Source organism: Tenrec ecaudatus, chromosome 8 (assembly GCF_050624435.1).
Source record: "Tenrec ecaudatus isolate mTenEca1 chromosome 8, mTenEca1.hap1, whole genome shotgun sequence".
Classification (NCBI taxonomy): Eukaryota; Metazoa; Chordata; class Mammalia; order Afrosoricida; family Tenrecidae; genus Tenrec; species Tenrec ecaudatus.
In genome coordinates this window covers 77,996,328-78,017,831 of record NC_134537.1, presented here as the reverse complement: position 1 = coordinate 78,017,831, position 21,504 = coordinate 77,996,328, and the positions used below count along the sequence as shown (strand labels likewise).

At 45.4% G+C, this 21,504-nt stretch overlaps 2 pseudogenes; one reads left to right on the top strand and one right to left on the bottom strand.

The window, feature by feature from the left end:
• Positions 1-5,885: 5,885 nt before the first annotated feature.
• Positions 5,886-6,718, top strand: LOC142454362 (small ribosomal subunit protein uS5 pseudogene; annotated as a pseudogene).
• A 14,061-nt stretch (positions 6,719-20,779) lies between these two features.
• On the bottom strand, positions 20,780-21,296 carry LOC142454361 (adenosine 5'-monophosphoramidase HINT1 pseudogene; annotated as a pseudogene).
• Positions 21,297-21,504: the final 208 nt, after the last annotated feature.

Genomic DNA, 21,504 nt, shown 5'->3' with positions numbered 1-21,504 from the left:
GACATTTCAATTGGTATTTTGTCACTTCCTAGAACATTGTTTTTTGCTAATTCTTTCAGCGAAACTTGGACTTCTTCCCTTAGAACTATCGCTTCTTAAACATATGCCACCTCTTGAAATGTTTGCATGTTCTTATTAATACAGTTACTCTGTGTATTCCTTCCATTTTTAAAAATATAAATCATTTTATTGGGGCCTCTTATGGCTTCATTTATTTTGTTTGTACTCCTTTTTTAAAAAAATAAGCTTCCTTAATATATAATTCACTTATCATACAATTTAATGGTTGAAGAATATTAGAAGAGTTTCACAATTGACACTGCAATTATTTTAGAAACCTTCTTCCTTCTGTGCTCACTGATATTAGCTCCATATTTCCTCCCAAACTCCCCCGTCATAGCCCTAAGTAAATAGTAATCCAGTAGTTGTCGGTATAGATTTACTTATCCTGGGTTTCATATAAAGAAAAAAACAAACAACAACTGGAAGAAAATAAACCCAACAATAATAACAAAATGAAATGGAGATAAACTTCAATTGAAAAGAAAGCAGAAAATAATAAAAACAAGAACAAATTGTAAATTGGGTCAAAAACGTTAATGACACTATCAATAGAAGTAGCTTCTTTCCCTGGGTGGTGATTTATAATGTTCTCTGTCATAACATGATGATGATGGTCTATAGTGAACTAGAGACATATATAAACCACAAAAGCATTCATGGATTTTGAGCTCATGCTTAATTCTAACCCCAATCTAAGAATGATTCCTTTTTATGACATTTTGCTCCTGATACTTGCCCTCATGAACAGATCACTGAAGCTATCGGTGCCATAGAAGTGTGGTGAGGCAATCACATGGCGCCTGGCTACCAGAAAGAAGAGGAGCTGGGGCCTTAAAGGCTTGTCTTAAAACAAGCAGTCATCGAAGTGAGGCATCAGCCTGTGTGACCCAAGGATTGTAAATAGTATACTCCAAATCCAAAGGAGGGAGCAATATCGGGGTGTAAATTGTGGATACCTGTTTTACAGAAAGCTATGGATGATGGTGTGAGCCCCAGATCCTTTTTCAGAGTCCCCATATGGATTAAGTTTCTGATCAGTCTCTTCTGACCATAGTCAAGAAATCTGATTAACCATGCTGTCATACAGGGGCACTGTAACGTGGATTATGGAAGATGTAGTTAGGTGAGAATATAATGCCTTACCATTTGATCTTCCTTTTGACCCATTTTAAAGTTGTTTCCAGTTTTAATATTTTCTGCTTTCTTTTAATTGAGATTTTCTGTTTCAGCTAGTCATTGCTGGAGTTTTTGTTACTGTTTACTTCTAATTTATGTTTTGTATGATTTTCTGTGTATGAAGTCCAGCATAGGTAGAGGTATAGCAACAGCAATTGTATTAATAGTTACAGAGAGATGTGGCAGAGGAGGTTGGGGAAAATCAGGAGCTAACAACAATGTGTAAGAAAAAAATGTTCTGAAATTGATTGTGGTGATGACAGCACAACTCTTCTTAATATGATTGAATAATTAAACTGTGAAGTATGTGAAGCAATGCCAGTAAACCTTTTTTAATGGTTCAAAAAGGAGAAGCAATATTTTCAGCTAACTCAATCTGCATTATTCCGCTTTCCTAGACACTCTGTCTGATACCAGGCTATTCACATCCGTGGTCAACTTCCATCTTTTGTTAAATAATCCTGCATCAATCCATAGTTTACCTATGGAATCGTTCAGTGTTATAGCTCTTTCTCTTCTGCTCTTTCAGCTTGACATCTTCGGAGCATGTGTTTCTTCTATGACATTCTAACTCCAGGTTTATTGCAATACTCAACTTAGTCTTCTCTATCTGCCCATTGAAATTTTCTCTTTGGTTCTTTTACTTCATCATTACTGTTTCACAGTAACTCAAGAGCAAGTAATTCCAGAGCCCGTTTCAGTCTATGCTAACAGCCACTTTGGTCTCTTCTTTCTTTCTTGCCTCTTTAATGATCTTTTGCCTTTCTCCATGTATGACGTTATCAAAGCCATCCCACAACTCATCAGGTCTTCCGTCATTAGTGCTCCATGTGTCAAATCTGTTTTTGAGATGTTCTCAAAATCACGGTCATATTTTGGCATTCATAGCTTTTGTTTTAATTGTCCTGAGCTTACTCATGAATAATTGGTGGGCTGTTCCAGTCAGCCCCCAGACAAGTTTTAGCGGCTGATACTGAGCTTTTCCACCTTCTCTTCCTGCAGATGAAGTCCACTCGACTCCTGCGAAAGGGCCCCAGGTGCAGCCATAGTTGATGTTGCTGAAAAAGAGATTTGCAGCAAAGACATTGTTAGTCTTGCAGAATTTTATCATATGATCTTCTGCTTTGTTTCTATCACAACAGCGCATTGTCCTTTCTCTTTATTTCCAGCTTTTGGATTTGAATCATCAATGCTTATCAATATACCTTTTTTATTAGTTGGGATTTAATATATATATCATATCATTCCATATTTCAATCACATTAAATAGAATGTACAGTTGCTACGACAATCAGTTTCCAGACATTCTTTGTCTACATGGACTCTTTGACATTATCTCTCTTTTACCCCACCTCCATCACTGTCCCTCTCTCCCCTTCCCTCGAACCCCTTACTCTACTTGCTATCCCTATAGGTTCATCAATCCTGTTGATTCTTACACTAAAAAAAACGGAGAAGCATATGACACAGCTTCAAGAGGGTGACTTCCATTGAAATTCATTTTATCAATTTCAGAGTGAAGAATTTGGTAGAATTCCTAAATGTGTTCATCATTAACTTTAGTGGTTGGTTCATAAATTTGGATAGTTGTATTAGCTAGCTTTCCTTGAAGATATAGAGATATTATGCTATCACACACAGCATTGTACTTCAAGGCAGACCTAGAAAAGTTCCTTTTGACAATGAATGTCACATCATTCCTCTTGACTGTGTCACTCCAGGCCATGTTTTGTCTTGTGATACATAGGGTTGTTATGAACCAGAACTGACTTGACTGCTTTAACAACAACAACAACAAGGCAGCAATGGAGTCCCTAGATGGTGCAAAAGGGTAACGTGTTTGAGAGCAAATTAGGAGGTTGGAGGTTCAAGTGTACATAGAGGCGCCTCAGGAGAAAATGCTTGAAATCTATTTCCAGACTAGCAGTCATTGAAAACCCAGTGGAGCACTTTCATTCTGGGGTGGCTGTGAGACCGAGGGAATACAACATCACAACTAGCACAAGCTCTTGGAGCTCCCCTTTTGCCAGTTCTTCCAACCCCACCTTTCCATTGATAGGTGAAAAGAGAAAAGAGCATTTGCCACTTTCACTGAGATTGGAGCCCCTGTTTTCTCTTTTGGCACTTTTGCTCAAGTCAGGAAAAAGCTCCCCTATCTTGGTGAATGTTTGCTACCATCGCCCTCCGCATGCAGATACCCGCTACAAATTCTAGCTTGCGCCAGTGCCCGAACTCACAACCGCACTTGTTACCGCACACAAGAAAAGTGGCAGTAAAATGCTCCCTTGCTTCCCCCAAGGGATCTTTATATTCCGTTTTCTGATCAACTGGTCTCATTCTGTGCAAGCAGAGTGCTAAATATTCGCCTTGACCTCAATTTAAAAGGCCTCTTGTGCCCTGGGATCTTCGCCGTACACTCACTCACCCGAGCCTTTGAATGCCTCTACAAAACCCAACCAAAGTTCCTGCAGGTGGAATTTGGGCATGTGCTGGGACACAGTCCTTGTTAGCTGGGATGATGGAAGATCTTGGGAACAATGACATTCGCTGGAAAAACTCTCTAAGGAGCTGCCACTGTGCCTGAATTAAATGACTGTGCCAGGGGCAACGTGGAAGCTATGACTCTGAACTCAATTTAACCAGGGAGGCGTCTCAAGTAGCTGTGAATACAGCTGAATACAGACTTTCATTTTTAGCCCCTCCTTAACAGCACCTCAATATGCATCCTGTCTTCTGCCCATTAGACAAAGCCGGTAGGTACAGCATTGTGTGACTGCTCTCATCGGGAAGTGTTTTTGGAAATTCTGTCAATTCATCTTGGCCTGGAAAATGGAAACTTGGGACAGTGAAAACAACCCTTGAAGTGCCTGTTTGGTGTGTGGAGACAAGGGGAAACTAGAGGACAAGGCTGTGCTGCTTCAAATGATCAAGACGGGGGCGGTGGTTGGCAAGAAGTGGAGGGCTTATTAATCCCCTAGGAGCAGGAGGAGAGTAAAACAATCTAAGCTCCTCTCTCGGTGTTGATTTTGCAAGGAGGGAGAGTCAGAGAGTTACATTAACTACCCAGTACCGCACCATGGTAGTCTATTACTTGACATCAGAATTGTGGCTAGCTTTCATGGCTGCTTAATTCAGCCATACGGGCAATTCCTTCCAGAGTTTTTTCCATAGGCAACATCCTAAAAATGGAGAAAAGATTGAAGTGGTCAAAGATTTCATTTTACTTGGATCCACGATTAACACTTATGGAGGCAACAGTCACGACATCGAATGACATATTGCATTGCATTGCACTGGGCAAATCTGCTGCTCCAGTGTTGAAGAGCAAGGATGTCCCTCTGAGGACTGAGATGCCTATGGCCTCAGCAATGACATTTTCAATCACCTCTTATACACGTGGAAGCTGGAAAAATGAACGAGGAAGACTAAAGGCTGATGAACTCAAATTATGGTGCTGCTGATGAATATTGAAAGTGTCATGGACTGCCAGAAGAAGAAATAAATGTCTTTGAAAAGTACAGACATAATCTGTAAGGTTTCTCGAGTGGGTAATACCTCAGTTCTTGGATTCGCACGATGAAAGAATTCATGCCAAAACCTGTTTTGTAATCCAGGTGGGTTTTTATGAAGGACCAGACAAGAGTCAAGTTTTACAGTCTCAAAGTGGTTCACAACCGGGCAGGAGCAACCTCGTGGTAAAGATCACACACATGTGCGGAACCGGGGCGTCAGGGGAGATCCCAGCGACCAAGGGGTCGAGAGAAAAAAGGACAAGAAGGCACAGAGGCCAGAGAGTGAGGGGGCAAGAGAGTCTGTGGGCTCTGAGGGGGCACACCCAATCAGCCTGCGTACACCCCCACTCTCCAACCTGCCTCTGACCAGGAGCAGGGTAAAAGAGGCCAGCCTTTCCACAGCCAGGATATTTCAAGCTTCTGGCTGGGAAGACGTGGCTGATGGCATTGGTTGACCTTATTGGCTAGGTTAATCCTACCTAGGTGATAACATGAGCCTGAGCCTAGTTTGGACTGCCCAGGTGGACCTCCCACCTGGCTGTGGGTCTTGAGTGTGAGCATGCTCAGTTTGGGGTCTTCATAGGTATCTAATGGTTGCCTGATTTCTTCCCAACCTCCTCTATGAAGGTCTTTGCAGGCATGGGAGGAGCAACCCACCCCTCCCTAAATCTACCCACCTAACAAATCCTCCTTAGAAGTGAGCAGGGTGAGATTTCCCTTCACATATTTGGACATGCTAGGTCCAGGAGAGATCAGTATCTGAAAATTGACATCATGCTTGGTAAAGTCGAGGGCAGTGAAAAAGAGGAAGGCCTTCGGCCACATGGATTGGCACCGTGGCTGCAAAATGGGCTGCAGCATCGTAAGACTTGTGAGGACGGCGACCAGGCAGTGCTTCATTCTGTCGCACGTATGAATCCATAGCAATGCAATGGCACTGGACATTACTGGCTAGTGCATTGCTTAATGTGGTTAGCTGCTATTAAGATGGGAGGTTAAAGTCCTCCCACAAGTGCCTCCAAAGAAAGGGCTGGTGATCTACATCAGAAAAACCGGCAGCTTAAAACTCTGATGCACACGTGGTTGCCGTGCGTCAAAATCCACCGAGGAGCTGCTTTTCTGAGAAAACGCCCAATGGCAGGTGGCGCCGGTGCAGTGGGAGGGCCTGGAGGCCCTGGGGCCCCGGGGCGGAGGCTTCGGCTGCGGCTTGCTAGGACGTAGGTAGTCGGGCGAGGCCGTGGAGCTGGCGGGGGCAAAGTCGAAGACAAGGAGTGGCTCCCTGTCACCAACCTGGGTCGTCTGGTCAAGGACATGAAGATCAAGTCCCTGGAGGAGATCTATCTGTTCTCCCCTCCCATCAAGGAGTCTGAGAACATTGACTTCCCCCTGGGGATGGCCCAAGGACGAGGTCCTAAAGATCCTGCCTGTGCAGAAGATCATGCCAGCGGACCAGGTTCAAGGTCTTTGTTGTCATCGGGGACTACAATGGCCACGTTGGCCTGGGTGTCAAGTGCTCCAAGGAAGTTGCCACCGCCATCCGAGGGGCCACCATCCTGGCCAAGCTGTCCATTGTCCCCATGCAGCGAGGCTACTGGGGCAACAAGATTGGCAAGCCCCACACGGTCTCCTGCAAGGTGACTGGCCACTGTGGGTCTGTGCTGGTGCGACTCATCCCTGCCCCCAGGGGCACTGGCATCGTCTCAGCACCTGTGCCCAAAAAACTGCTGGTGATGGCAGGGATTGATGACTGCTACACGTCGGCTAGGGGCTGCACAGCCACCCTGGGCAACTTCACCAAAGCCACCTTTGATGCCCTCTCCAAGACCTACAGCTATCTGACCCCTGACCCCTGGAAAGAGACAGTATTCACCAAGTCTCCCTACCAGGAATTCACTGAGCATCTTGTGAAGAGTCACACCAGAGTCTCCGTGCAGAGGACCCAGTCTTCAGCGGTGGCTACCACATAGTCGATTTTATACAAAATGTCATAAAGTGAATTGAGCCTGCCAAAAAAAAATAAGAATCCACCGAGGAAAACTGCGCTTCATTCATCCCTCCAGGCTTCTACTCGGTGTGCTTTCAAGCTGGTAAGAGAGTGGCCTTAACTTTCTTACCTGCTGAAATAGGTTCATGCAAGTACCACATTTCAGAAACCTGAAAGCCAGTGAACTCCATCTGTCCGTGGAGAGCAGAGATTTCTACTCACAGAGTTTTCAAAGTGTTGGCCCTGCCTCCCTTCTGCAGGAAAGCTCCCTGGCGCCGGCTGCTCTGAAGGGCTGGCTGAGCCAACCTGGAGCTGGGACACCTCATGGTCCAAGACTCCATACAGGTGTGACAAACACAAGGGAACAAAGAGTCTTGTGAACGGGGCCTTCGCAAAGATCAGAAGTGGCCACACTGGGCTTGTCACGGGGGGATGAAAGGAAAGCAGCTCCTTTGTACCTGTGAAAGCTGAGAAATAGCGCCTGCCACCTGCCCAGCCCGTGATTTCGAACCAAGCAAAACGGCACTGCCATCGCTGGGATTCTGATGAAGGGGGTAGTGCTGTGGATGGTGGCTCCACTCTGGAAGGTGATGCTCCGAAGGACAGATGGGCACAGCAATGCTGGTCCCAGCACAAAGTGCAATGGCTCCTGGGACACACACGGGTTGGTTTCTCCGAGGTGGTGGCATGTGTGACTTAGATAATTGCCACCACATGCATGGAATTGCCCCTCTCCAACCAGTTCTCACTCAGCAAACATATGCTGAGCCTCCTGTGTGTCAGCCAGTGGGTTAGGACAAGGGGTGTAAGGAGAGCCAAGGTTCTCCTGTAACAAGCCTGCTGCTCCATTGAGAGTGCCATGGAGTTGATTTTCAACTCACAGAGTCCCCACGTGACTGGGTAGAACTGCCCTGAAGGCTTTTCCAGACTATCATTACCTGGGAGCTTAGTGGTACAGTGTTTAAGCACTAGCCTGCTAGCTGACCAGCTCCTCCACAGGAGGAAGATGCGCAGTCTGCTTCCATAAAACACACAGCCCTGGATGTCCTGTGAAGCAGTTCTGCTCTGTCCTATCAGGTTGCTATGAATTGCAACTCTGCAACTATAGATTTTTTTTTTAATTTTTAAGGAAATTCTCTGAATCTCAGCAAACCTTTGCACACCATTATGGCCTCAGGCTAATGGTCTCCCTCATCTAGATGATATGTCTCTGTAGTTGTCTTTGTTCCATTTAGGACTTAATAAAGGTTCCCTTTTAGAAAATATTAATAAATAAAATGTTCAAGAAAGCAGATCCAGTCTTTCTCCCATAGAGCTCCTGAGTGGGTTTGAACCACCAACTCTTGGTCAGCAACGGGTTATCTAACCACCATGCAACCAAGACTCCTTCGTCACTGCATATGTGATACTTAAAGTGTGAGATTAGCAAAGCTCATCATGGGAGTAAATATGGCCCGAGAAAAAAGCAGGTTCAAGGACTGTGAGGTTGGGGATTATGTCAAGTAGATAGATTGCTGGGTAAGAGTAGACACAGAGCCCAGCCTGTCAATTGGATTGAAGCCTGGTGACACTTCCTTGGTGTCATAAACTTTTTATATCAGAGAGCTTGAGCAGAGTCATATCCCCTTTGGCCCTTTTCCTTCTGCTGGATCTTGTGTCAGATTCCTCTGTCTCCTGTTGCCTTGCTCGCCCCTCCCAGCACTACTGACAGTGGATTCACTCCAATGGCTTTGAATCTATGCATCCACCAGCCTTCCCAACATGATCACTGAAGACAAAATGGGTGCATAAATGAATGTGGTGAAGAAAGCAGATGGTGCCAACTATCAAAAGATATAGCATCTGGGGTCTTAAAGGCTTGAAGGTAAACTTGTGGCCATCCAGCTGAGAAGCAACAAAGCCAACATGGAAAAAGCACACCAGCCTGTGTGATCATGAGGTGTCAATGGGATCGGGTATCAGGCATCGAAGACCCACACAAAACAAAACAAAAAATAATATTGATGTGAATGAGGTGGAGGGCAGAGTGGAGACCCAAAGCCCATCTGTAGTCAGTTGGACATCCCCTTATGGAAGGGTCAAAAGGAAGAGACGAGCCACTCAGGGTCAATGTAGCACCGACAAAACACAACTTTCTTCCAGTTCTTTAATGCCCCCCACTATCATGACCCCAATTTGACCTTAAAATCTAACTAGACCAAAACATTTACACTGGTACAGATAATAGCTCACAACACAAGGAATCCTGGACAGACAAACCCCTCAGGACCAATAATGAGAGTAGCAATACTGAAAGGGTAAGGAAAGGTCAGGGGAGTAAGGGGGAACTGATCACAATGATCTATATATAACCCCCTCCCAGGGGGACAAGCAACAGGAAAGTGGGTTAAGGGAGACAGCAGTTAGTGTAAGACATGAAAATATATATATAAATTATCAAGGTTTCATGAGGAAGGGAGTGTGGGTGAAGGAGGGAGGGGGAAAAATGAACTGATACCAAGGGCTCAAGTAGAAAGAAAATGTTTTGAGAATGATGTTAGAACATATGTACAAATGTGCTTGACACAATAGATATATGTATGGATTGTGATAAGAGCTGTAAGAGCCCCCAATAAAATGATAAAAGAAAGAAAGAAAATCTCCAGACTGGCAAACCAGAGGCTAAGATCAATAAGGGGTTTGAGTGAAAACCGATATTCTACCAAGTCAAGAGATGTGAATTGGATACCTCTGGTGCAATTTATAAGCAATATCCAAAGATTATAGAGAAATATCCAGAGTTGCAGAATTTGCCTCAGGAACTCTTTGCTGTAGACCTTATCACCATTTCACATTTCACAATGTAGAGGTTCTCCACAATTGTGGAAAGTGTCAGTGTTCCTTATTGTAGTATTTTGGATCATCATTACGGACATGATATGACAGCCTTTGCTCACGAGAGAAGGATTCCCCCTTTCATACTTAGAACAAGAAGTCAGGCTCAAGGTACATCTTACTTCACTGAACTTGAACAGTCGATGGAGTTCGCTTTGTGGAGAGGGAAGGATTGGGCAGCTTCTGTCCTCAAAATGCAGCACCTAATTGGGTTCCGGCAGCTGGTGTAGTGAATAGTGCTCTCGTGGCAAAGGGGTGACCGCCTCTCAAATGCACTCCAATAGAGTGCATGGAAGGAAACGCTGCCTGGCTGGGGCTCACAGACAAGAAGGCTGTTTACGAGTGACATTTGATCGCTCAGAAAGAACGTTGCTGGTATGAGCTACCCATGCCTACTTTCACTTAGCATACATTTGCTAGCTTTTAGGTTGCCAACATTTCATTCGAAATGTGAGAAGGTAAAATCACTTGATTTTATGTGATCTTAAGGTCTGTAGCAGTGGTTCTCAAGCTGTGGGTCGTGACCCCTTTGGGGAACGAATGACTTTTCACAGGGGTCGCCCAATTCATAACAGTAACAAAATTATAGTTATGTAGTAGCAACAAAAATAATTTTATGGTTGGGGGCGGTCACCAAACATGAGGAACTGTATTAAAGGGTCACAGCATTAGGAAGGTTGAGAACCACTGGTCTATAGAGAAAAATTATGCAAAAAAATGTTAAATGCTCATGTTTAATTCGACATTCTTTAATGTTCAGAAATATAAAGCAGATTTATTTGGCCATATTAGTGAAATTTATTTCTTTCTTGCTATCTTTTTAAGGACTATTAGAAAATCTTAAATATGTCTGGATATTTTTTTAACATGTAGAAGACACCAGTAAAAATTTGTTTTCCAATGTCTGTGTAGGATTCTAGTCATCTAATTGAGAAAAGGATGTTTGAGATACCACTTGAGGTAATCCATATTAAGAAATGTATTAATGTGTGGTGTGTGTTTGATACTGATAAAGAAAACTCTTAAAACACAAAAACAGGTGTGATTTTAAATGTAAAGGAAAAAATGATGATCTCTTTTTTTTAAAAGAACCTGGCATAATTTTTGGATGCATAGGAATGTTACGGGTGATTCTTGAGAAATTCTCAGCATAAGACCCAGGGCTTTTGACAACTTCCAAAAGATAATTTTTTGTTCAGAGACTACGCAGTATTACTGCTAAATTCTGACAGTTGTTCTTAAATTAGCTTCATCAGCCCCGGTTGCCATGGCCTTCCAGTCTTTCCCAGAGTGACGTATTTAAAACAAGAGGAGGGAGGAGAAGGAGCACCTACAACAGCAGCAAGCCAGGCTGCGGAGGTCCTAGACACCTGAGCCAAACTGCATGGAAGCTGAGGGAGTCATGTGAGATCTGCAGAGTGGTTTTGGTGGAGGGGTCAGGATAATATCGAGTTAGAGGGCTTTGCCGAGAGGACTTGTCATTGTGTGCCCTCCAGCAGAGCAGCACTGCACCCAAGCAGTGCCTAGGCTGTAAGCTTGCAGCAGGTCTTCAGGTCTTTCCTCTCATGGAGCCAACAGGTGGGTTTGAACCACCAACCTTTCTGTTACCAGATGATCATTTAACCCTTGTACAAACAGACTTCCATTCCAAGAGAGAATATCAAACTGAACCAGACTAAATCTACTGGAATTGACTTGCTTCCAACTCACTGTAACCATCTGTACAAGAGAACAAAACACTGCCCAATCCCGTGCCATCCTCACAATTGTTATTTTGTGTGAGCTTGTTGTTGCAGCCTTGGTGTCTACCCATATTAGTGAGGACCTTTCTCTTTCCCATCTACCAAGCATGATGGCCTTTTTCCAGGGACTTGTCTCTCCTAATAACATGCCCGAAGTATTTGAGATCAAGTTTGGCCATCTGTGCTTCTAAGGAGCATACAGGTTGTTCTTCCTGGAAGACAGCTGTGTTTGTACTTCTGGTCATCCAGGGTACTTTCCACATTCTTGCCAATATGCATCAATTCTTCTCTGGTCTTCGGCACTCATTGCCCAGCTTTTACATGCATATGTAATCATTGAAAATACCATGGCTTGGGTCAGCCACCTCATTTCACAAGTGACATCTTTGCTCTCTAACATTTTTAGAAGCCTTGTACAGAAGATTTGGATTTGCCTAATACAATATGTCACGTGATTTCTTGGCTGTTGTTTCCACGAGTGCTGCTGTGGATCCAATAAAATGTAGTCCTTGACAACTTCCATTTTCTCTCCATTCATCATGAGGTTGTCATTGGTCTGATTGTAAATGGTTTCTCTACATTGACTTGCAATTTATTTATTTATTTCTTCATTTGTTTATTTTGATTTGAGTTATAATTTCTATGGAAGACTTTAGTCTTAGAAATGCATCAGTCCGTGTTGCAATTCTCAGCACTTCAGCAAGCATCGGGTGTCATTTGCATCTCACAGGTTATAAAGGAGCCCTCCTTGAATCCTGATGCCACAGTCTTCTTCTTATTGTCTCGGATTGTTGCTCAGCATGCCAATCGAATAATTATTTTGAAATGATACAACCTTGACACACATCTTTCCAGAGTTTAAACCCCACAGTAGCCCCTTATCCTGGTCACATGGCTGCCTCTTGGTCTTTGCACAAAGTACCCATGACCCCAAGTAAGTGTTCTGGAATCCTGCCTTCGCAACGCTGTCCGTGGTTTGTTAGGGTTCACACCGTCTAATGCCTTTGCGGAATCAATGCAAGAGTAAACATCTTTCTGTGTTTGTTTGATTTCAGATGGATCTTGGCCAACTCTGCATCAGCAATGATATTTCTCATTCCATATCCTCTTCTGAATCTGGCTTGAATTTCTGGCATTTCCCTGCCAATGTACTGCTGTAAGCATTTTTAATTATCTTTGGCAAATTTTACTTTCTTAGGATATCAATGATATTGTTCAACAATTTTTGCATTGTTGGGTCACCTTTCTTTGGAATGGACACAAATAGCGATCTCTCTTCCAGTCTGTTGGCTGGTAGATGCCTTTGACAGTTCTTGGTGTCGACAAGTAAGGGCTTCCAGTGCTGCACCGCTTTGGTGAAACATGTCAAGCATGTCTGTCAATCCCCAGAGCCTTGTTTTTGGATAATGCCTTCGTTATCACTTGGACTTCCTCCTTCAATATTATCTGTGCTTGAAAACAACCTACCTCTTAAAATTGTTAAATGTTGCCCGACTCTTTCTGGTACAGTGACTCTGAGCGTTCCCTACCCCGCCCCCACCCTTCACATCCTTTCAATACTCCCTGTATCATTCAATATTTTGTCTGTGGCCTCCTTGAGGCTCGAATTACTTTTCTACTGCTTTTTCACTTGAGCTATGCTGTACGCGTTCTTCCCTTTTGGTTTTCTAAACCCGTGTTTTATGCGCTTCATTATAATGTGACACTTTGTTGAACTGCCTTTGGACATTTTCTGGGCAGCTCTTTTACGTCATCATTTCTTCCATCAAAACACCCGATTTGAGGGATTGGTGGCAATAGGTAGAGACAACTCTTTTGAGGAATGTTTGCTTTTTATAAAAAATATAGTGGAGGAGTGAGAAGGGGAGAATGGAACAGTAGTCAGAAAGAAAAGTGGACTCACAGAAGGTTTGCTGGGTTTTGCTCTGCTCTGCTTTTAAACGAGGAGAGGGGTCGGCATATTTTTGCACATGTGGGATTGAGCCAATAGAGGGGAGAAATCAGTACTGCGGAAAAGAAACAAGAGGCTCCTGGAGCAAAATGTCTGGGTGGTTGAGGAGTAACTGGATACAGTGCCCATTGAAACAGGACAGAAGGTGGGCGGGTGCAAGTAAGTGGAGAGATGTGGTAGAGGGATGTGGTGGAAGTCTGTTTTGAATTGCTGCAATCTTCCTCATTGAAATTAAAACCGAGGACCTGGATGGTAGAAGGGTGCCTGGGTTGAGGAGAATGACCTGGGAGAGAAAGAGAGTGACTAATTATTGTCCTTTTGAAAAGTACAATGTAATTGCTGGGCAGCTTTAAGAGCTGATGGGAAGTGGATGATCAAGACCTAGAAAGGACCCACCATCGTGGCTGGGTGGTTCTCTCCAGCCTCACTGACTTAGACAGCTGCCAAGCAGAGACTCAGACTTACTCAGGGACCTGGCTGGACCAACCACGTGCCAAAGAAGAGAATGGTAAAGGTACAGCTTGTGGGGAGCACAGACAATGATTGTAACTGGGTGCCAGTCAGAACGGACTTGCTGGCACTGGGTTTGGTTTGGGTTGGTGGCACTTAAGTGGGGTGAAAGGGGGAGAAATCAGAGGAGTATGAAACAGGAATGTGAAACGGGAACGAGGGACTGTGAGGAGACTGTGTTTGCTGTAGTAATAGGGGAATGTCTACAGGCAAGAGCAGCCGAGTAGGATGGAGGACATGATCCTGGAAAGACGGGAGGACTACGGGTGTTGAGAATGTAGCTTCCATTTATGTTGTGTGTTTTAGTCTTAGAACTTGAAGAATTGATTACTATATCCACTTCCTTGTTTATGACTAGGTTGTACTCTTGTCTACCACTAGACAGTGGCTCCTTGAGCGTGTGGGCCATGTCTGCTTCATTCATGAGATGCCAGCATCTGACAGCAACCAGCACATAAGGAGACTTAGCAAACAATTGCCAGTGGAAGGAATGCAACTCAAATAAAAGCGATGTCGAGCGAGAGAATGGCTTCCCATTCTTACACGATTCCCACTGAATCGGTATTCGGCTAGCTGTTTCACACTGCTCCTGTCAGCATCAAGAAGTGAAAGCCGCCGTTAGCTGCTGTCAAGCTAGCCCCACCCAACTCACGGCCACCCGTGCCCACGGGCACCCAGTGTTATGGTACAGACGCTGTCCTGCAGCTGGCCTTCCCTAAGCAGGTCATCCGACTCTTCCTCCTAGTCTGTCTTCGTCTGGCAGCGCCGCTGAAGCCTGTTCAGCACCACAGCAACGCCCATCTCCACAGCAACGCCCATCTCCACAGCAACGCCCATCTCCATCGACAGACCCAGTGTGGCTGCGCGGGCGATGCGCTGGCCGAGCGTCAGAGCGGGGCCTCCCACGCGGAAGGTGGGGGTCCTACCCCAGCCCCAACGCTCCCTGCCCGCAGCACGATGCACTCACGGTTTTTTAAAATGTGTTTGCTTGACTGGCAAAAAAGAATTTTATCTGTGTTGCCAAATCAGAGTCCTCAACTCTTAGAGGCAGATAGAGAGAGACTGGAATAGAGAGGGAAGTGGGCCTCTTGGGGTGAGAGATAAGGCATGGGGCATGACCCAGTTACTGTGTGCATGTGGTGACTGGGGGGGCGGGGCCTGTTTAAAAGACAACCAACGATGGACAGATAGGCGGCTTTTGTTTGTGAAGAAAGTTTAGGCCAGTTAAATCTGTAAACTGGCGCTAAATTAGGATTAAGAGGGAAAGGAATATGTCAACAACCTAAAAACATCTACAAGGTATCAACAGCAGGAAAAGGAATTCTTTGGCCTGGCACAAGGCGTCTTAAGTCGGAGTGATGGGATGTCATTAAGGAAAAGGAAACGTGGGCTGCATTGTCGAGAAATTGCCCTGACTTGCAGAGTGATCTGCACGCTGCGCAGCTGCCATCGTCGGAGGTCAGAGAGGAAAAGGCCCACTCCGAGGTGGGAGACCCGCATCCCCCACCCCCCACCGCCTAGGTACCCGGGTGGCGATGCTGCTCTCGGTGCAGCCGCGACCAGGAGAGGGGGGTGCTGACAGGAGGACCATGGGTGGTCCCTTGTGAGTCCAGATGGCAGGCCGGCTCACCAGAGCCAGGGCTGTGCCAGGGGTGCTGAGAGGCCCAGTGGAGACACACAAAGAAGCAGTACAGCTTACAAGGGAGAGCTCACTGGCGAGGAAGATGCCCTGTGTGCCCACCCTGCTCTATCCAACCTGCTTGCCAAGGAGCAGGGGGCGACCTTTGCCTCTTGTGGGAAAAAGAAAAACAACGCTGGGTGAACTTCGGCCAAGTCCTTCGTGATTTGTAGCCACTGCACCCCCACTCCACCCCCTCGAAACCAAAGTGGAAAACTACTAGGCTGAAGTATACGATTGTTTTCATGGTTTAGACATGACAAAAGAATATGCAGACTAATATAATGAACACAGGTGAAGCTTAGGCTAGAAACCCCCACCTCACCCCCAGCTTACTGCTCTCTCTGTCTCTCTGCTGTCTTCTTGTGTGTTTATTGCTCTATTGTTTTTTCTTATTTTAAAATTTTTTAAATTGTTTTTTCTTATTGAGCTGAAATAAAATGGAAAATCTAGAGTCCAATGCAGATGCCCCGGAGTCAATGCCGACTCTGGTGCTCTAATGTAGGTTAAGGTGGAGATGTGTCCCTCAGGGCTGTTCCTGGCTGAGGTTGGGACGTAGGTCCCCAGGTCTTTCTTCGGAGGCATCTTGGAGTGGACTGAACTGACTTTGGGTTAGTAGCCAAGGGTGTTGGCTGTTTGTACCAGCCAAGGACTCCAACTCTAGAGTAATGTTTACCTATACACGATAATTTGTGAAAAGGTTGGAATCTCCTGAATCATGTCTACTCAAGGACTAGTCAGATCTGAAGAAAGACACGTTGTCATGGACCTTTTGGGAAAGTTCTGCACATTCCCAGAGCTCGGGCCACAGGGCAGGCCTGTGCCAGTCACACGCGGTGTCCATGTTCTTTTTAGGGGCCACTGAGTTGGTTTCAACTCAGAGCAAACTGATGTCCAGCAGAAACGCAGTCTGTCCCTGTGCTGTGCTTCAAGACATGGGTCTCAGTACCTGTCTTCAGGCATGTACAGAACACATTTGGCCCCTCCCATCTCCACAGCCTCCCTCCTTAAAGCGGTCATTTCCTCCACCCCAGTAACGGAATAGAGGGGGGCACCTTACTAAGGGTGTCAGTGGGGTGTGCACAGCCACTGCTCTGTCTCCGGTGCTCTGCATGCATTCTTCAAAAATTCATCACAAGCGTGTGAGGTCGGTATCTTCATTTTCAATTATAGAAGAGAAAATCAGGCTCCGAAGGGTAAGAGACTGGTCACGGTGGGGGTCACCTAACAGTGGCAGGGCAATACTCTAACTTAGATCCAGTGGTGTACTCAACAGGGGAGGATTATGGGGAGTACAGAGTTGTAGATTTTCATGGGACACAGAAAGGTTTTTACCCAGGTTGCCCCCCAAATATATGCCAAACCTAAGATGCTGCTTGCAACAAAAGGTAAATGACTGTATACTTGGAGGTCAACATCAGCTCCTTGGAGCTTATCTCCCTGAGGGTATCAGCCATCTAGAGCAATCAGACTATCTGTCTGTCCCACGCTAAGTAGGGCCCACTCCCTTCTGATGAGGATAGTGGATTATTTCCCTGAAGGAGAGCCCAGAGACAAGATTCAGACCACTCAAGGAGGACCAAGATTAGGCCGCCATCTTGAATCGAGGGTCCACCCATCTGGTAACATGTGCACCCTTAGAGCCGCCCTTTCTAATTGCGTGTACACCCCTAGCTTGTCCCCCTCCATTTGATGTATGCCTACTCTATAACCCCTTCCCTTTATGATGTAATCGGGGGTGGGGTGTGGCTTGCATGTCCCCGAAAGTGTATATATGCCGTGATTGGAAATATATTCTTGCTCTCTGCACTGACCTGGCTGCTGAGATCATGGTCGTCCCAGAAGTGTGTGATTGAATACTTTATCTTGCCTGATGTCTCTTTAATTTTACCCCTCAATTACACAACTGCCCCTTGGACCCGTCCGATTGTAGGGGCTGGTACCCCACAGCTTTTTCCAATTATTACGATATAAATGCTACCACCAGACCAATCAAACTATCAATATGGCATCACTGGGCACAGAATTGGGAAGAAGTATACATTATCAGCTTCAGTTCTCGAAAATGGATACTACTTACCCCACACCACTGTCCGAATCCCTCCAGCTCCCGTGTGTGGATCCCGTGTTCTACTACATTCTACTAACATGTGCTTTCCCTTATGGCTGAAGCAGAGTTGGGATAAAAATTGAGACTTTATTTGCACCTGTGTGTTGGACAGGGTTCTCTAGAGAGACAAACCAGATTGCTAGTAATTATATATAAATATATTTATAAAGATAGATATATAATTCAAGAAATAAACTGTTAAATAATATACAGATAGATAATAAAAGAAATTAAGAGTTAAATTATAAAGCAGTGAGACACTAGCAGTCCTTCAAGTTTTGAGAGCTGCCAGTTGCCAGTCCCCTTCTGTAGAGAGAGCTGGACTATAGATACCCAGGCAGCAAACAGCAAGGCAGGTCCCCAACTGTCACCAACTGTCAGTCCCTAGCTCCAGAGATGAACATTGCAATCATGTGGGCTTAAAGGGACCTCAACTTACAGCAACACAGTCCACAGGCTAGGCATCCCACAGGTAGTGTACCCCTTTAAACCGAGGCACAGAACAAGCAAGGCGAGGCTCACCGAGCCATTTATCCCTCTGCCCTTCAGTTAATCCTACTTGTGTTTATCGGCCAGGCTGGCACAATAAACTATCGCAACCTGTTACCCGCTTTTTTACCTGCGATCGAGTCAATTTCTACTCAAAGTGACCCAATAGGACAGGGTAGAACTGCCCCTGTAGGTCTCTAAGGCTGTCAATCTGTCCAGGAGCAGAAAGGCTAGTGGATTTGCATGGACACCCTTGTGATGACCAGGTCACTATATAACCCACTAGGTCACCAGGGCTCCTCCGATCATATGAGAACAAACAGCAACTTGCTTAGCAGCTCCGAACCTTAGTAGAATGGTGACTTTATTAAAGGTTTTTCATCTCTGTGGGTCCCCAGGGTGCTATGTACTTGGAAAATGGTAAAGACAGCAGCAATGAATAAGATCGTTGAAGAAGAAACCCTGTAACTTGTGTTTTGAGGAATACTAAGGAAATTACCTCTCCGACAGCTTCTGCTACTGCTTACCTAGCAGTCTCACTTATATCCCTGGCACAAACAACATCAAAGAGTGTCTCCGTTGGGCTAAACCAGCAGCATCCGAAGGCAGCCAGCACGCTCAGGGCATCAGAGTGGCGCTGTCCCCACAGGACTCTAGACACCACGACATGCTTGTTTCCCAGACAACGTGACCCAATCTCCTTGAGTGGGAAAAAGAAAACATTCTTTGGGGGATGATGCCAAGGAAACTCTGCACTATCTCCTCCTTAATTGTCCGTCACCACAGCCTTATTGTCTCAACTTCCATCGGCTTCCCTCTGGGAAGGGTTCCTGTCTGAGAGATGCTTTCCTGTCTCCCCGCCAGGCACCATCTTTCTGGTGTTTGTCTACACCAGCTGTTTGTTAATAGCCGTGAATCCTCCAGAGCCACTTTATAATGACATGGTGGCTTTTGGAGTCCCGCTGAGGTCCTGAATGACCCAGGAACAGCACAGTGAGTCTCGAGCAGGGGTTCTCAAACTTCCTCATGCCGCCACCCTTTCCTACAGTGCCTCATGTCGTGCTGACCCCCAACCATAAAATTATTTTCGTTGCTACTTCATCACTGCAATTTTGCTACTGTTATGAATCGGGCGACCCCTGTGAAATGGTCATTTGACCCCCCCCCCAAAGGGGTCGAGACCCACAGGTTGAAAACTGCTGGTCTAGAGGCTAGACTGACATTTAAGGGGTCTTGTCAGGCACTTGAAGGACTAGGGAAGATGTTCTAGTTCTCGTTGACTAAACAGTATTCTTCAAGGTGCTGAGTGGAGAACTTGAAGGGAAAACTGCCTCTGGTGAAGTTGCCTGAGCCCAGTGTGAGAAACTGACTAGCCAAGAACAGCCCAGTATCTGTCTCCTGGAGATGAACCTCAAAGACCCCCTGAGACTTGGAGGCACATTGAGAAATAAAGACATTAGCTGAAGGTTTAATAGTGTCAGGCACAGCAGAGAAGTTGCTTAGTCAATGATAGTTGAATGGGTGGGTGGATAAATGGATGAAAGCAAACAGAGGTCTAACTCTCAAAAACTCAGATTCTGACATGTGACCTGCTCTGGGGAGTAATTGACAGCTCGGGGGGAAGCTACAGGGCAAGCAAGCTACAACTCCAATTCCTAAAGAGAGGATGACGCTGTGCTACCTGAAGAACAGAAAGCGAATTTCTTATCTTTATGTAGGTAAAACACTAAGCAGTGACGGTGGTGCAGGTTCAGGCACTTTGTTTTAATAAAAAGTATATCCCATTGCTCACAAAGTCCTCTGCTACTGGAACCTCCCACAGAAACGTCCTTCTTCCTGTAGACAGGTGTAAGCGTGGGCAGTGGCTGAGGGAGCTCAGGCTCAAAGACTAAATGGGACAGAAGACCCAAATGTCAGGTGCACTTATCCATTCACGCGCAGCTTAACCACTGCCCAAAGAAGGAAGAGTGTCAGCGGCTGCCCACCAGCTCCTCCTGGTTGCTGCTAAATGTCAGTAGGCAGGAAGAGCAGGCATCTGGATCCGAGTACTTTTATTTCAATGTGCCTCTTAGCAAGGATGCCAACAAAGCAAGAATAGACAAGGCTAAATCTGCTCGGTTTGCTTTAAGAAGACTACATAGAAATCGATCCATCTTGACCCCTATCTGCCCTGGTATGGTACTATTTCAGAACCTGCGTAGTTTCCGTGGTGTTTCTGTTGCATGATGATTCATTGTTTTCTTGTCCAAACATTCTGTTTGGTGGGGGTGGGGGGGGATGATCAATGAAATGTTCTAGTCTGTGATTTATAAGGAAAACCATAAAAGCTGGAATGTTATGTTATGCAGTCTATTGCTTTCCTGGTGTACTTTCTTCTCAAGCTGCGTCAGATGCTTTAAAAGGGAAGTTTTATGATGGTTGGTGCTCCTCATACCGGGAAGTAGATCCATCATACGCCCCTCATAGGAGTTGATCTGAACAGACAGAGACAGACCGGGCAGGCACAACCCCTGTCAGCTACATCTCACTGTTACTGGTAAGTCCATGTGAAATTGAACGATTTAAACTTCTCGTTTTATGTAATTGATGTATAGATCAAACATGTGTATAAATAAAATAGTATTTGTAACAGCGTAATCTTTTTTTTTAACCATTCAATAATGTCTTTTATTACATATGGGGTCCCCCCCCAGTATTCCCTTAATCTCTCCATACACAGGCAAATTTAAGGGTACTGTTGAATACATTTTAACTTGCTGACCTGATCATTGCCTAGAGAAGGGATACGTTTCCCTGAAAGCATGCTTAACCTGGAGGCCAACTCATCTGCCGACCACCGAGAACATGCAGATGGACGTGATAGACAGACTGTCCCCCATCCGAACCTTCATTCACCACCATTCGATATCCCTTGTCCAGGCCCAGGTCAGCTGCACATTTCTTGCCAACAATCATTAAATGTCCAAGGTGACTTTCATCATCATCTTCTGCGACAGAAATCTGGGAAATGTACTTCTTCGGTATCACCAGAAAATGTGTTGGTGCTTGTGGGGAAATGTCATGAAAAACAAGGCACCGGTCGTCCTCAAAAATGATCTTGGCTGGGATTTCTTTGCGGATGATCTTCCCGAAGATTGTGTCGCCGCCAGGCCGGGCCACCTGAGCCTTGGCGATCTCCTCGGCCATCTCGACCTCCGGGCGCGGCTGGGGAGGTAGGAGGCACAACAGCGTAATCTTAAACTCATTAGCAAACTCACTATTTAAAGACATCCTATGAAGTGATTGCTCTTTATCGCAAACAGTAATTTTTGAATTTACTGGTTCAGTTCATCTAGAAAACAGGTATGCATTGTGAATCTTCTTACAGACTTTGATCCGCAAGGCCAGCTTTCACACGTTTATCTATTTTCAGAAA